This window comes from Pinus tabuliformis, chromosome 1_1, assembly GCF_031772625.1.
Source record: "Pinus tabuliformis cultivar Carrire ecotype Pingquan chromosome 1_1, CPIR1, whole genome shotgun sequence".
Classification (NCBI taxonomy): domain Eukaryota; kingdom Viridiplantae; phylum Streptophyta; class Pinopsida; order Pinales; family Pinaceae; genus Pinus; species Pinus tabuliformis.
The window spans coordinates 696278792-696293949 of record NC_142297.1 but is presented as its reverse complement, the minus strand read 5'-3'; positions in this window follow the sequence as shown (position 1 = coordinate 696293949).

Below are 15158 nucleotides of genomic sequence, written 5' to 3'. Positions count from 1 at the left end.
TGCAGGTGGATACTTTGTGGTTGTAATTGGCCTCCATGATAGAACAACAATACATAAACAACTGGAGGTTGACATGCCCAATACTCATGTTTCTTTTCAAGGAAATTTAATATAATAATCCAACTGTATTCATCATTTGCAACATTGAAGAAGCATGATGAGTAAAGACGAAATAGATGGGATATGGTTGGTCACCTTGGTGGGTATCATGATACACTTAGTAACATGACATGGACTGACCTTGATGGACATAAATATGTGAAGCATATTGTTATTCTTATTACATTGGCATATAGCTATAATTTTGTGGAGTTTGTTCTATTATCACATTTTGATACTTCTGCAAATAATTGACATGAGAACCAGATTATGTCTCTTTTGTTGTTCTATCTAAATTTAGACTAGGTCAGTCACTTGGTGTAGGGTTGGAAGAATTAAACATTCTTGCTATACACTTAATACTTCATCAAAGTCTTAAAAACGAAAAATATGATTCAATAAATATTTAACAAATACAAATTAATAAAATGACGAATACAGTGAAAAATCGTTGAAAAATAGTACGATCACCTCAATCAAAATGAAAAGCATTAAAAATTTGTTATGAAACTAGCTCACAAAAAGATAGAAAAGATAGATCAACACCTTAGAAATAAGCCTCTTCGAGGGGGAAACCTCCTTTACATTACACAAATGAACAATTCTTAGATGATTCAAATGAAAAAACCTCCTTCTATATATAGGAGTCTAAGGGGTCACAATATAACCAAAGCTAATATAACAATAATAATATAAAGACACAAAATAATAATAGTGGGATTCTATGGGGAACAATAATAACAATATGGGGACAATAGGGGCACAACAATAACAATAAGGGATACAATGACAATAGTAATGGGGGAATCACTAGTATTATAGGGACCTAACATGCCCCTCTCCTTTAAAAAAGTGTTGTCCTCAACGCTTGAGTAGTTATGGATGCTTCTGTATAAAATTCTCATCCTCCCATGTGGAATTTTCAACAGGTAAGTTCTTCCACTTGATGAGATAGTCTGAAATTGATCGATTTCATAGCTGTCAAGTTCTTGTTTCTTTGACTGCTTTAGGTTCCAATATGATTTTTCCTTCCTCATTAAGTTCTGGAAATATTGTTTGAACTCGAAGCTTGTCACCTATAACCTTCTTTAAGCATGAGACATGGAAAACTGGGTGCACTCGGGAAGCTGCAGGAAGCTCCAATTTTTATGCCATAGTACCTATCTTTTGCAACACATTGTATGGACCATAATACTTTGGTGATAATTTATTATCCTTCTTAGCTTGCTTGAGGGACATTTGTTTATATGGTTATAACCGTAGGAATACCCAATCACCTACATCAAAAATTCTTTCGATGCAATTTTGATTTTCCTGTTGCTTCATTCTATTCTGCGCCAAGGTGAGGTTATCCTTTAAGAGTTGGAGAACTTCTTGCTCATGCTCGATGTGATCTTCCACTGCTTGAACCTTAGAATTTTCTCTTAAATATGATGTGATGGATGGTGGATGATATCCATAAAGTGCCATAAATGGGGTCATTTTTGCTGCAGTATGGAAGGAAGTGTTATACCACCATTCAGCCAGAGGCAACCATTTGACCCATTGTGTCTGTTTATCAGATACAAAGCAACAAAGATATCCTTCCAAACATTTGTTCACTATCTCAGTTTGCCCATCAGATTGAGGATGATAAGATGAGTTATGAGCTAACTGAGTACCAAGACAAGAAAATAATTTTGTCCTAAAATTTCCAGTGAAAATGGGATCTCTGTCGCTTACAATAATCTTTGGGTTTCCATGTAGCTTTTGAATTGTTTCCATAAATGTAGTAGAAACTATACTCACTTTAAATTGATGAGATAATGCATAAAAGTGTGCATACTTGGTAATTCTATCAACTACCACCATGATAACACTCTTTCTTTCGAACTTGGGTAAACCTGTGATAAAATCCATTGAAACCTCCTCCCAACGTTGGCTTGGAATGGATAAAGTTTGTAATAGTTCTGGGGTCTTAATTGTTTCAACTTTATTTTTTTGGCAAACTAAACATTCCGCCACAAACTTTTGAATATCTGATTTAAGGCCATCCCAAAAAGATTCCTTCTTAACCCTATGGTAGGTTTTTAGAAATCCTGAGTGCCCTTCTAAGGGAGAGGTGTGAAATTCTCTAAGAATATTTTGTTTGAGTTGTGAATTTTTACATAGGTATAATCGATGCTTGTACCATAATGAATCATTTTTCCAACTAAATGTATCAGATGTACTGGGATCTTGTTGTATATTTTGAATGAGTGCCCACACTTCCTCGTCATTCTTCCATTCATCCCTTGCTTCGTTTATCCACTCTGGTTGGATAATGGAAATGGCACAAATAAATCCTTCCACATCCTCATCCTTTCTTGAGAGTGCATCTGCCACAACATTTTGCTTCCCTTTTTTGTAGATGATTTCAAAGTCATAACCCAACATCTTTGGGACCCATTTTTGTTGCTATTCTGAAGATAATATTTGTTCTAAAAATTATTTAAGACTATCATGATCTATTTTACCTTGAAGTGTCTTCCCATTAGGTACCGTTGCCATTTCTTAAGTGTGTGTACTATTGCCAACATTTCATTCTCATAAATAGCTTTGTGTAAATACTTTCCTTTGATTGGACGCCTTTCGAAAGAAATGGTTCTTTCTTCTTGCGTTAAAACTTCACCAATTCCATTTCTTGAGGCATCACATTCCACAATAGATGTTTTTGTGAAGTCCGGTGTAGCTAAGACTGGTGCTTAGCACATTGCCTCTTTAAGATATTCAAAGGCCTTCGTTGCTTCTGGAGTCCATGGAAATGCATCTTTCTTCAATAATGTTGTTAGAGGTGCTTCTATTCTCCCATAATTCTTAATAAGCTTGCGATAATACCCTTTCAACCCAATAAATCCTCATAGATGCTTTATGGATGTGGGGATTTTCCATTCCTTACATAGAAAATTTTAGGGGCGAATGTTCGCCCTTTGGCGAAATTAAGGGGTTTTAAATTTTTAGTGGGCGAATATTTTGTATCATAGTACATTTTTACAAATCACCTCAAATAGCCCACCTTATTTTAAGGGAGAGGGTAAAAAAGGTAAAGTTAGCCCTTGAAATTAGGAGTTACAACCTTCCATTCGCCCATTTTCAAGAATAGGTTTTATTTAAGTGAATCCATTCGCCCATTTTCAAGAATAGGTTTTATTTAAGTGAATCCTATGGGCCAAAAGCCCAAATACCATATTTATAAAAGAGGTATGGTAAATTAATAAAAATATAAATAAATGAGAGGTATGGTAAATAAATAAAACATTTTTTATATTTACTCCATAAGTCACCTTATATACATGCAACGGTGTAAACAAATAAAAATATAAGTAAAGTGGAGGTATGGTAAATAAATAAAACGTCTTTTTATACTTACTCAAAAGGTATGGTAAATAAATAAAAATATAAATAAACTAGACGCATGGTAAATAAATAAAACCTCTTTTTATATTTAGTCCATAACCCTCGTTCTATTTATGAAGGCTCAAGAAAGAGGTTTTATTTAAGTGAATCCTATGGGCCAAATACCATATTTGTAAAAGAGGTATGGTAAATTAATAAAAATATAAATAAATGAGAGGTATGGTAAACAAATAAAACATTTTTTTATATTTACTCCATAAGTCACCTTATATTTACGAACACTAAAAAAATGCGTTATATTTAGGTGAAACCTATAGGCAAAATACTATGGGACAAATACCATGGACTAGATTGTTATTAATACCATGCAAAAAAACATTATTAACCCTAATATTAGTATTAATAAAAATAAAAATGGCACATCGTATTGACCCATGGTATTCACCAAAATGGCACATGGTATTGACCCATGGTATTCACCTGGAATGTAGCCTATTTAAATGGGGGAATTAAACCAACATAGATCCATCTTTACTCTAGATCTACTAACCCCCGAGAGGTATCAATATCGTGATATGCAAACTAGCATAGAGTGAAAAAATATTTGATCCGATCAAGAGTAAAAATGGATGTTGTAATTTAATGTATGTTAAACATTTTAGCTTGGTTAAAATAAAAAATAAAATAAAAATCAACTATTAATTTTATTAATTTTTATAAATTACTAATAGTAATTTTTAAGCTCCAGGTTTATGATAACCCATGGTATTGACCCATAGTAATACCATGGTATTCATGTGAGCATAGACTATTTAAAGGGGAAATTCTATCATCTTTGATCCATCTTAATTCTGGGTCTACCAAGTGCTCGGAGGGATAAATAGATTTCATCCCCCTAAGAGTGGTAGATGTGGAGTTAAGATGGATATAGGTTGGTTTCTATGATAATGAAGATATTAAATAGACTTAGGAAATTATATTGTAAAAACATCTTAAGGTGAATGGTTAAAGCATAGACATTGGACAAGTATATTTGTATACTTCTGTTTTAAACTGAAACAAATCCAGGGCTAAAAGGAATGGATTGATTGCACTAGTCATCCTTCTATAACTTTCCAACATATGTTGGAGTAAACATATTTTAATTTGGGTAATTTTTCTAATTGCAAATAGGAACATACTTGTGTATTGGCAGGGTGGTTACGAGGTCCCTAGAAGTGATGAATTTGAATTTTTCTTGGTTCTATATATAGTATCAGGTTTTTTCTCATGCTTTCTATGAATGGCACAGGTGAATTTTATCCCACACCCACTAGGTTATCGATATGTAATTTCGGTAATTTTGATTTCAAAAGATATTTTAAAGAAATGCAATGATTTCATTTGTGTATTCAATAAACACAAGATTTTATAATTGAGTAAAATATTCACCATGCCTGCTGAGAGTTTCGCCAAAAAATTATATATACATATCATATTATTGATAAAATTGCCTTCCATTTTTCCTATATACCATGGAGATTCGCCCATTGATTATACATGTAAATTTAGGGGGGGTTCTTAAAATTTTCCATGATTCCTTAATGGTTTTAATTTTGCTAGGGTCTACCTTAACACCTTCATGAGATACAATATGGCCCATATATTCCACCTCATGCACTCCAAGAGGGGGAGGGGAATAGCAAGAGGAGAAAGGAAATGGAATAAGCAATAAGAGATAATAAATAAGAATAAGAGATAAGAGAGAAGGACCAGCAGAACCTGTATAGCCACCACCACGCTTAGCACCCCTTCTAGGTTTAGCTCCTGAAAGATAGGGAAGGAACTACTCTAACGACCGGCCGAATGGGGAAATAACCAGCTATAACGAATGGAAAGAGGCATGAAGGACTAGGTTTCCTTCCTTTAGCTATGTTGTGCTTACCTTACAAGGTAAGGCAAGCTAGCAAGGAGCCATATCAGAGACAGCTAACTCAACAGGCCTTCACAACTCTATCTAAGTCATCCCTGTAAGTTGACTCGCTTCTTATTCTTATTTCTTCTCTCTTATTTCTTATTCCCTTTCCTTTCTCCTCTTGCTATTCCCCTCCCCCTGCCCTCTGTGAAAGTCTTTTTGTGTGGCATGTGTTATCTTTGTCTGCATGTATGGCTAACCAGTCGCATAACTTTCCAATCAACGGGCTAGAAAAAATGGAGGTTTCTCTTGATGACATTAAGATCTGGTAGGGTAAAAAAGGCAAGGCAAGGTGGTTGGTAAGGTCAAACATAAAGTCTTGATGTAGGTTGGTTGTAAGTGCCTATCCAAGCAAGCAAGTCCAAATAAACATTTGGAGATTTTTGCATATAATTGTTTCTCCTCCAATAGTTTGAGCACCATGTCAACAAGTTGGACATGATCCTTCCAAGACTTGTTGTAGATTAGTATATCATCAAAAAATACTAATGCAAATTTGTTGGAAATAATACTGAGAGGGGGGGGGGGGGGGGGGGTGAATCAGTATTATCAGATCAATAAAACTTTTTCAATGCTCAGAAACATATACGCTACTTCCGTTAAGTGAACTCACGTGTACACGCTACTGTGTCTAATGAAACTCGCGTATATCCAGAAATCTTATAATTCAGTTAGGTTAATCTTCAGTAAATGCATCGGAACATTATTAATCATATTAACAGTAAACAGGTGCAGTATAACAGAACAGAACATCACACAAGAGCCACACACATGAACACCATGATATAAGGTGGAAACCCAATGTGGGTGAAAACCACCTGCTGCAATTCGTCTCTTTCTTCTTTAATGAGAAACTTCTTTTACAATGTACTGGTGCAGTCCTTTACCAGTACGCAGGCTACAACCTGCAGAGGGCTACAACCCTCTCTCGTTTTCCAACTACTTCTGGAAGGGAGCTACAACCCCCTCAGCTCTTGTACTAGCTGATCCATTTACTAGTATGTAGGTGCTGACCCTACAACCTTCAGGGACCACGTTTCATCAATTTTCAGACTGGATCCAAGAGTATAAAACAAACATTACCGCAATACAATCATCAACTTATACTTGCATCATAATTCATTAAACAACCCAATACCGAATCACTGAAACCCTGTCATCAAGAACACAGAACCCAAACCAGAGTCCAGAACTCTACAACAACCACCAGAATCAGCAGCAACCTGGAATATCAAACCTTATCATGCATACGCTACTTCACTGTACCAAAACCGCGTGTATACGCGCTTTCACCAAAGGCAACCCGCGTGCAGATCTAGAAATAGATTCTTATGCCTTCGCTGTCAGATCCGACCCTTGCCAAAACGTCCCGAACAGATAACCAGCAATACCAGATCCTCTCACTGCGTCAGACACACAATACATATCCTTTGCCTAATGATCTTCTCCTTATATAGCCTTAGGCCTTGTTCAATACCAAGAGCCAAAACCATAGAAACACAATACCATCAACCTCGAAACTAGGGATCAACACGTCCGTCGAGACACCATGGTCCAAAACCATAGGCACAACTTCCAAGGACTAACTGCCACGGACCAAAGGTACTTTTCACATGTACGCGCTTTTACTGAATCCAACCTGCGTGTACACGCTGATTCTCCTTGCTGAACCTGCGTATATCTCTTTCTTGTCCTGCTGTACTGAGATCTGTCCTCTGATTAAGTTGTCATCACCTGTACCTACCTCTGAGCACCTGTACCAACCTCTGAGTGAGTTGCCATCAAGGACAACACTTGAAACATAATGCCAACAATCTCCCCCTTTGGACTTGATGGCAACCACCACACCAAGTCACTCTCCCCCTTTGACATCAAGGGCAAAGGGCGTACCAAGATATTCTCTTCTTTGGTATACCTTCTACTGTCCATACTGCTGTCCATACTCCCCCTGAGTACATGCTGAAGGTTCTAATTTGGCTCCCCCTTTGTATATGCCAAAGTGTACCAATCTATCCATGCTCCCCTTGAGCAGATGCAGGATCTAAGACCAGCCATTCAGATCTGTACCATAAGCATCAACCTGCAATACTATTCCTTTGATCAAACAACAAGATGTATCATTTAGTTTCATCAGCAATCCATAATGCCAACAATGAATTATTTGAAGTATATGCTCCCCCTGAGTGTGAGCCAACCATGACTGAACCATTTCCTGAGTCTGTTCTGCTACCCTTTCTCCATATACGCGACTTTGCAGCCTGTAACTCGCGTATATACGCGACTTGTCTTCATTATATCAGCGTATGCATGATGGAATACTGAATTTCATCACTTTCAGATTCCCCTGTGTCTGTTATGTCAGCTGACTGAGTTATGCCACACCTTTCTGTCTCTGTCTTCTTCAATTCCTGCAACTGTGATGATGTATGGTCCTCTTGTCTTGAATTTTGAAATCTTCTCCTGCATTCCCTTACTTTATGCCCATAGTTGTTGCATGTATAACACCTTACATTTTTCATGTTCCTTCTATCACAATCAATTGCTTTGTGTCCATATGCATTGCAGGCAAAGCAATACCCTCTGAAATACCTGGGATGCGATGATCTTTCTTGAACCATTCTACTTCTACATCTGGCTGTAACATGTCCAAGATTATGACATACATAACATTCAACATTATTCAATGGAGGAAATAATCGTCTATCACGTCCATAGTTAGGAGTAAAGGATCTTCCTTGAGGAATTTCTTTCCTTGGTTGTTCCTTGAGCATTTCAGATTTCTCATTAGAGTTTCTTGCCTCACCTTGTGAACTAGATTCACCTTCAACATATTCATGAAAACCAAGACCATTCTTGATAGCAGGAGATCTTTGACTATTAAGAATATCATCCAAGACTTTAGAACTATCTTGAAAACGTAAAAGCTTATCCTTTTCTTCTAGTTTACCTTTCAAGATATTTACCTCAACTTGATGTTGTTCTTCCTTTTTCAGATACTTCTTCCTTAGGTCTTCTTCAACTTTTCTCCCTTCTTCCACTTGTCGCTTTAGTTTGATCACTTCATGTTCTTGATCTTCAAGATCTTCTTTTAGAGAGAGGATCTTTGATTCAAGTCTCTGAATAGTTGTGCTCTGATCTTTTGCTATATCCTGCAATTTCTCCCTTACCCTGGTTTCTGTCTCCAATTGTTCTTTTAATTTGGCAACTTCTTCAGTTTCTGCATTCTTCTTTTCATGTGCCATGAAACTTTTAATATCTTCGCTATTATTGGATGAAGCATTCTTCTTTTCATGTGCCATGAGACTTCTAATATCTTCACTATCATTGAATGAACTTTTAATATGGGTATAATAGCTTCTACCATCTTCTTCAGATATCTTGCCTTTGTTATGAGGGCATCTAGCAGCATAGTGACCAACTCTACCACATAGAAAACATTTGAAAGGTAGCTTACCTTTGAACCGTCCAGTTCCCCGTTCAAGATTCTTGACAAAATTTACCTCATCTTCTTCCTCTGACACTTCGAATGCGGCCTCTGGTGGTACCTCTTGTCGCATTTCAAAAGCAGTTAAGATCCCATGAAGTTGTGACATGGTGATTTTCTGCACATTCTCCTTTTCTTCTATGGCAGATACTTTAGAATCAAATTTAGCAGACAGAGATCTCAAAACTTTTTCAACTAAGACAACTTCCTCAAATTCTTCACCCAGATCCCTCATACAATTCACAATCTCATCCATACGAAGGAAATAATTAGCTACGCTTTCATTATTATGCATCTTAAGAGTTTCATACCAAATTCTGAGAGTTTGAAGCTTTGCTCTTTTTACCTGATCATCTCCTTCGTAACTTGTGACGATTTTGTCCCATATTTCCTTAGCTGATTTGAAATGCATGATCTTCATAAATTCTGATTGAGTCAAACTACTCAATAGGACAGTAACAGCTTTGGCATTGAGCTCATATTGCTTTTTCTCTGCTAGATCTGTAGGAGTTGCTGAAGGAAATTTGTATCCTCCTTCTACGATTCCCCAAACTTCTGCTCCAAGTGATTGTAGATATGTAGTGGTCCTTATCTTCCAGTGAGTAAAATTGTTCCCGTCAAAGACTGGTGGCCTGATGTGTGCCTCTCTTTCTTGATTAGCCATTCTGATGGATCTTTTCCTTCAAGCGATCAAGCTTCCTCTGAAGGACCTGCTCTGATACCAATTGTTGGAAATAATACTGAGAGGGGAGGGGGGTGAATCAGTATTATCAGATCAATAAAACTTTTTCAATGCTCAGAAACATATACGCTACTTCCGTTAAGTGAACTCGCGTGTACACGCTACTGTGTCTAATGAAACTCGCGTATATCCAGAAATATTATAATTCAGTTAGGTTAATCTTCAGTAAATGCATCAGAACATTATTAAGCATATTAACAGTAAAAAGGTGCAGTATAACAGAACAGAACATCACACAAGAGCCACACACATGAACACCATGATATAAGGTGGAAACCCAATGTGGGTGAAAACCACCTGCTGCAATTCGTCTCTTTCTTCTTTAATGAGAAACTTCTTTTACAATGTACTGGTGCAGTCCTTTACCAGTACGCAGGCTACAACCTGCAGAGGGCTACAACCCTCTCTCGTTTTCCAACTACTTCTGGAAGGGAGCTACAACCCCCTCAGCTCTTGTACTAGCTGATCCATTTACTAGTACGTAGGTGCTGACCCTACAACCTTCAGGGACCACGTTTCATCAATTTTCAGACTGGATCCAAGAGTACAAAACAAACATTACCGCAATACAATCATCAACTTATACTTGCATCATAATTCATTAAACAACCCAATACCGAATCACTGAAACCCTGTCATCAAGAACACAGAACCCAAACCAGAGTCCAGAACTCTACAACAACCACCAGAATCAGCAGCAACCTGGAATATCAAACCTTATCATGCATACGCTACTTCACTGTACCAAAACCGTGTGTATATGCGTTTTCACCAAAGGAAACCCGCGTGCAGATCTAGAAATAGATTCTTATGCCTTCGCTGTCAGATCTGACCCTTGCCAAAACGTCCCGAACAGATAACCAGCAATACCAGATCCTCTCACTGCGTCAGACACACAATACATATCCTTTGCCTAATGATCTTCTCCTTATATAGCCTTAGGCCTTGTTCAATACCAAGAGCCAAAACCATAGAAACACAATACCATCAACCTCGAAACTAGGGATCAACACGTCCGTCGAGACACCATGGTCCAAAACCATAGGCACAACTTCCAAGGACTAACTGCCACGGACCAAAGGTACTTTTCACATGTGCGCGCTTTTACTGAATCCAACCTGCATGTACACGCTGATTCTCCTTGCTGAACCTGCGTATATCTCTTTCTTGTTCTGCTGTACTGAGATCTGTCCTCTGATTAAGTTGCCATCACCTGTACCTACCTCTGAGCACCTGTACCAACCTCTGAGTGAGTTGCCATCAAGGACAACACTTGAAACATAATGCCAACAAAATTTTCTAAGGAAGGGTTTGAAAATGGAATTCATCAAACCTTGAAATGTAGAAGGTGCATTAGTAAGGCCAAAATGCATGACCAAAAATTCATAATGACCCTCATGAGTTCTAAATGTTGTTTTTGGAATGTCTTCAGTCTTCATTCTGATTTGATCATATCCTGAATGAAGATCCAACTTGGTGAATAAAATTGATCCATGAAATTCATCCAATGATTCATCAATGATAGGAATGGGAAATTTATCTTTAATAGTGAGCTTGTTGAGCTCCCTAGAATCTGGACACATGCGCCATGATCCATCCTTCTTGTGAACCAATACTACTGGAGCAGAGAAAGAACTTTGACTAGGTTTAATTATATCAGCCTCTAGCATTTCTACAACCATATGTTCAATTTCACTGTTTTGGACATGGGATATCTATAAGGCTTGATGTTTTTAGGAACACTTCCTGGAATCAAATTAATAGCATGATCATGATCACGAATAGGTGGGAGGCCTTTGGTAGTCTCAAATACCTTGGAATGATTGTCCAAGACTTCTTGGATATCTGGAGAAATAGATGATTTCGATGTGGGAAACTCTAGTGAACATAATTGTGCAATTATTCCTCATTGTTATTTATTTAGAAGCTTTGTCATTCCATTAGAGCTGATTATCTTTCTTGGTGTCCCTGCAATATCCCTTAATTCAACTTCCTTTCCTTCTGAAGAGAATTTCATGAAAAATTATTCAAAATTAAAAGCTATTGTACCTAAGGATTGTAACCATTGGACTCCTAGTACAACATCAGCACCACCCATTTGAATGGAAAGCATTGGGTTATTCAATACATATTCTCCCATGGATAGCTTGATATTATGGCACTTTCCTGAGAAATTTATGGTTCCTCCACTTGCAACCATCACTGGACACTCTGGTGCTGGATATAGGAAGCAATTCAATTCCTTGTCTATCTTACAATGAATAAAATTATGGGTACTTCCCAAATCAATCAATCAATGTTACCCTTTTCTTCTTGATATGCCCTTTTATCTTGATAGTTTGAGGAGTGGTAATTCTAGCCAATGCATTACAAGATATGGTCGGATTCATTTATTCTTCTTCTAGGGTTTGTTCCTGGTGTATTTCCTCTTCTTTTGATGTTTCTTGTTCCTTTTCTTCCTCCTCTTCACAATCTATGTAAAATAATTTCTTCTCGGCACACTTATGAGCTTTAGTGTATTTTCTATCACAACTGTAACAAAGCCCTTTTGCTCTTTTTTCTTCCAATTGTAGTGGTGTCAACCTTCTAGGTTGTGGATGGCTAGGGGAAACAACACTTCCACCTTTATGATTGTGAGTGCTAGGCTTCCTTGTTGCCATAATTTTTCATTCCATTTTTCTTGCCAACTTGAATGCCTTCTCCAATGAATATGGTTCCCAAAGTCTAACCTCATGTTGGATGTTATCTTTTAAAGTCCCTATCAACACATCAATCCTATGCCCCTCTAGAATATATTTTACCCTTATATTCAATTTTTGGAAGTCCTCAATGTGCTCCATCATTGAACCCTTTTGTTTGAGATTCATCAATTGGCTAAAAAAAGTGTTGTTTTTTGTATCCTCATAATGTGATATCATTTCGTGCATAAAAATAGCCCAAGTGACAATTTGTTTATGAGAGCAAAGCCATTGATACCATACAAATTGATTTGGTTCCAAATATAAATTTTCAATGCGTACCTTTTGTGTGTTTTGCACATTATGGAGATTGAAAAATTGCTCCATTTGTAGTATCCGTGTTTCAAGATCCTTGCCATCAAACTTCCTCATATCGATCCTTGGAACATGGTGGTTCTTCGATCCAACGTTAGAGTCTATGAAATCATGATTAACATTTATTTTGTTCTCATCATGAGTTTCCTTTACTACCCTTTCGCCATTAGTAATCATTTATTGTAGAAACTTTGTCAGATATATCTTCAAATCTTCCATTCCTTTCTTTAAATCATCCACCTTAGCTTCCACGCCATCCATCTTAGCTTCCACGCCATCCATATTGGCTTCCATGCCGTCCATATTAGCTTCCACGTCATTCATCTTAGCTTCTATGCCTTTCTTTAAACCATCCATCTTAGCTTCCACGCCATACATCTTAGCTTCTACGTCTTTCTTTAAACCATCCATCTTAGCTTATGTTACTTTTTGTGTGAGTGAAATTTGTTGCACTTGGTCTTGTAATTTTGATATATCATGTTGCATTTCTTCCTCTTCTTCATGAGTCATGCTAGATATTTCAGGTTGCTTACTAGGAGTTTCCATTTTCTTTCTTTGGGGCATCAATTACCCATAATAATTCTTCACCACACCCTTTGAATTCCTTCAAACTAATTTTTCAAACCAATATTATGCAAAAATTAAAAAAAAAAAAACTACAAACCTTTTTTCACTTTGTAGTAGCTCGATATTGAATCTGATGTATCTCTATAATTGTGGATCTTCAAGGTCTGAAATTTCTTCCTGCAGTAAACCTAAGAGTAATCTTTCTAACCCCAAAAGTCTGTTTAAGATTAGATTCTCCAATGAAGAGTTATGCCAAATCTCCCATAATGACCTGAGTATAGACCGGTTCAATAGATTGAACTTGTACGACGTATTGTGGGTCACTGTTTCAACCTTATGTTCTAAAAATGATACCCAAAAAAACTACAGTTTGTCCTCTTTCTGTAACTTCTTACGAAAATTCAATCTGATGCTCAGAGCGAAAGTTATGATGATTTTCCCAAGGTCACCTGTTTGGAATGTAATTCGGGGGTTTGCAAAAACCCTAACTTCCTCAAATTATATCTCCAAAAATATAGCGAGACAAGATATGAAATTCAAGCCCAAGGTTTAGCAAGATTTCATCTCAAATGGTTTTTTTTAGCTTCTGAAATGTCGCAGAAAAAAAAAGTTATAGCGAAAAGGCCACGATGACCTGTTTGGAGCAGCGAAACCCTAGAATCCAAAGCTCTGATACCAAATGTTATGAAATCATCTCACAAAAAGATAGAAAATATAGATCAACACCTTAGAAATAAGCCTCTTCGAGGGGGAAAACTCCTTTACAATACAAAAATGAACAATTCTTAGATGATTCAAATGTCACAACCTCCTTTCTATATAGGAGTCTAAGGGGTCACAATATAACTAAAGTCGATCTAACAATAATAATATGAAGGCACAAAACTAATAATAGTGAGATTCTATGGGGCACAATAATACAAATATGGGGACAATAGGGGCACAACAATAAAATTAAGGGATACAAAGACAATAGTAATGGGGGGATCACTAGTATTATAGGGACCTAACAAAATTTCTAACTTTAGCCAAGCTCTATTAAAAAAGCATCTGAAAACCACTGTTGCTATGAGTTAAAACCAAATCAAAACCCTAGCCAATGGTCAATTCCCCATATGAATTAAATCCAAAAATGATAAGAAGCTAATATCATATACCCACCCCATAAGTGGCCAACACAATGAACTCATCAATTTCTATGAGATGAGCATACATTTACATATGAGATATAGAGCATCATAATTAGACCAAAATCCTTGAGATAAAAATCTCCAAATGCTCCTCTTGCCATTGCTAAACCAACATAATTTCTATGGGGTAACCACACCCATGCCACATCGGGCTCATCTTGCAATGCAAAAGCTAGTCCTCTGAATGGCTTAATCCTATCATCTTCTTCTGATATCATGATATTATTATACATGGTATAATTATATTTATTCACATAGTCTAAACATGCCATAATATAACCCAGAAAACAATAGATATTCTGGCATGATATTAAGAAATTATGGGAGAATTTTTTGAATATCCAGGTTACAACCATTAAGCTTTGGGATTTTGGGTGACCCAGGGGTCCTTGATGGTACTGAATACATTTCCGCCATTAAAAAATTGATTTAAACACTTCCACATTTGGATTTGTTGAAGGATTTTTCACCGGGTTCGGGCGAGAAATTCATCGTCTAGGCGAAATTTTAGCCTCGTTAGACAACACCATATTTATTTTTGAAAGTTTTATATATAAATTGACAAGAAAGGAATCAAACCTAGAGTTGTTTCATAATGAATTTTAGATTGAATACCAATGAAATTGATCTTACCTTTGCATCATTACATTTCACATCGACTGATGGGGATCAAGCAAATCTTGGCATGAGTGAG